This window comes from Sinocyclocheilus rhinocerous, unplaced genomic scaffold, assembly GCF_001515625.1.
Source record: "Sinocyclocheilus rhinocerous isolate Xijiao unplaced genomic scaffold, SAMN03320098_v1.1 scaffold2274, whole genome shotgun sequence".
NCBI lineage: Eukaryota > Metazoa > Chordata > Actinopteri > Cypriniformes > Cyprinidae > Sinocyclocheilus > Sinocyclocheilus rhinocerous.
Window position 1 is genome coordinate 230,971 of NW_015636081.1, and position 3,023 is coordinate 233,993.

The 3,023-nt window shown below is 40.0% G+C and overlaps 1 pseudogene; it reads left to right on the forward strand.

Moving 5' to 3' along the window:
* The window catches only part of LOC107747672 (Down syndrome cell adhesion molecule homolog), a 157,292-nt pseudogene that overhangs the window by 147,002 nt on the left and 7,267 nt on the right, over window positions 1–3,023 (forward strand).

Below are 3,023 nucleotides of genomic sequence, written 5' to 3' on the forward strand. Positions count from 1 at the left end.
ATAAGACGACCGCGTTTTTTCAGATGTATTTCCAAGAAAAAAATATCGTCTTATATTCGGGACAATACGGTACTTTTAATATGATATCCAGTTCTAATATGCAATTTGAAGCAATTGCATGTTTGTTAAATTGTGCTATATTTCAGTACTTAGTGGTGTGCCGTGGCATTTTTTACTGCACTATACCAGTGGTTCCCGACCTTTTGTTTTTGAACACTGAAAATAATAATGAGGTTGCCTACCTCCAGTCCTGTGATTTGAATAACATGTGCAGCACATGAATGGTTTAATTGAGTTCACAGGAAGTGAATACCTGCTTTCTCTGCTCACTGATGGCTTTAGTGGAGCTGAACTGAAGAGGAGCATTTCTCTGACATGGGTCATGATTACAATCATTAATGATTCAGGTGGATTCACCAGCGCTGACTTAAATGAATTGCTTACCTAAAAATGAAAATTCTGCCATGTTCACCCTCATGTCATACAAACCCATATGACTTTTCATGGTGGTTTATGGAGTAGTATTGTTCTTTACAGCACCTTGAATAATATGTGAGTACAGTGTTTTGTTCTGTTTTTTGTAATAGTATATGGCATATCAGAGTACCATCACTACACCAGTATTTACCTTTTTCCTGCCTGTAGTTTTCTAGTGATCTTGAAGATATTGATTAGCTTGTTCAGGTGTGTTAGATTAAGGTTGGAGCTAAACTATGCAGGAAAGTGGTTCTCCAGGACCAAAGTTGCCCAGCCCTGCTTTACAGTGTTGCAATGGCCGTCTTTTTGCATGTAACTCACCTGTCACAGTGGGTAGATGACATGAAGCGGCCCGAAGTTAACTGCATTGAAAACACGAGCGCACATATCCTACATACAGCTCCCGATCAGGGAGAAGTTGAGAGGATTGTGTCCACAAAATGATAAGAGCATGCATTATTTTATTATTTTACACAAAGTATTTTAACTTAGCCATGCTCATTTTCTCTTGTCAGCATTTGACACAGAATGAAATGCATACACTGCCGGACACAGACAGATTTGCTGATGCGCAAAACAAGTATTTTACAGGAATTCCTTAAGTTTATGGCTGTTACTGTGGCAGCCAACAACAGAACAGCTTAACCCTGCGCATATTTTAATATTTAGTTACACTGAAAAAGTTTCAGTTTAATTAATTCAGTCGATCTTATTACTCTGTTTTAACATGGATTTCTGTGGAGACTGGTGTTGTGCCCAATTCTGACCCCTTACAGATTATTACCCCCCTAGTATTGGGAGTAGGTGTGGGGTAAGGGTTAGGATTAAGCAATCAGGTAGTGACGAGGGGGGTAATAATTTGTTCCATCATGGCGGCGCTCATCAGTTACTCGGGAAAAGGTAGATAACCACAGTAATTTTTCATAAGGGAGGGCAGAGATTTGGTTCACTTTACACTAGTCACTTTGTGCCATATTAATGTGTACTGTATGTTTGTGTTCCCTCAGACCCCACTGCCCGCCGCACAGCTAAAGCAGGTCCCGCCACACGCAGTCGATACGCCAGCCAGTGGACCCTGAACCGACCGCACCCTCCCGTCTCCTCACACACTCTCACTACTGACTGGAGGCTGCCCACACCCCGCGCCACGGGCTCAGTGGACAAAGAGAGTGACAGTTACAGTGTCAGTCCCTCTCAGGACACAGGTAACAGCTAGTTCTTTCAGTAAAAGAAATCAATCATGAATAAAAAATCCTTGATCTTTTGTAATAGAAAGATATTATATGTAAACATACTTTAACTTTCAGATTTAAAAATTCCCACCCCAGTCCAAAAAGAGTATAGTTTTGTTCCAAAATCTGTGACTTTCTAAAGGCATACAGATTACAATAACACATGACCATCCAAATTTACATGTTAACGCCTATTCTGTATTCAGCACCTTGGTCATAGTGAAGTAATAATGGTAAATTAGGAGATATGCTGTTATTTCTGAATACCAGAATAACATATAGTTCACCCAAAAATGAAAATTCTGTCATAATTTACTCACACTCATGTTGTTCCAAACACATAAAACTTACTTTCAACTTTTGAGCAAAAATTACATTTTAATATCTCTCATCATTTTTGTGCATCCATTGAAAACGAACCTCATCAAATGTGCTTGTGTGAAAGCACGCTTGGTGTTCCATTTACCAAATTTGATGTGATCTATGTATGTGCATTGATCAGTGTTTAATATATGTGACTAAAACCCTAAATTAAATATATTAAAGGGGTCATCGAATCCCCATTTTCCACAAGTTGATATGATTCTTTAGGGTCTTAATGAAAAGTCTGTAACATAGTTTGGTTAAAACATCTCAATGGTAGTGTAAAAAACACCTTTTTTACCCTGTCAAAAACAGCTCTTTTCAGTGCAAGCCGTTTTGTAGCATTTTCCTTTAAATGCAAATGAGCTCTGCTGACCCCGCCCCTCTTCCGAGCCGCTCTCAGAGAGACTGTTTACTTTATCCGCATTCATCGTGAAACTTGCTAATTAGCACATTATTAGGACGAATGATTCGCGCGAACATAAACGCATTTAGGCAGATCGGGGGTGCATTCCCTTCAAAAACAAGCATAATTCACTGCGTCTTCAGCGGCTCAGATGTCGGGAGTAAATGACTACTGCTATGTTCAGTTCATTATTACATCCAACAACAAAACACCTCAATCAAAACCCTTAGGTGACATTCTTGTGTATATCTGCTCCGGCGGTGAAACAATGGCGGACTGATGATAGCTCACTCAGGGTGGGTCTAACGTAAGACACCAGTTCAGTCTGTGCTGAAACACTACTGTCAATCAAACAATCGTGGGAGGGGCCTGGGGACGTCACACAGACAGGCATCTGAGAACGGCTTGATTTGAGAAAGGGGAAATGATTAAACGAGGTTAAATAAAAACACTGGGTGAATTTTTATCATTATAGGGTGGTTGTGTACACACACTGCCAACACACATTTCAGTTCAAACAACTTGTAAAAGTGCATGTAGCATCC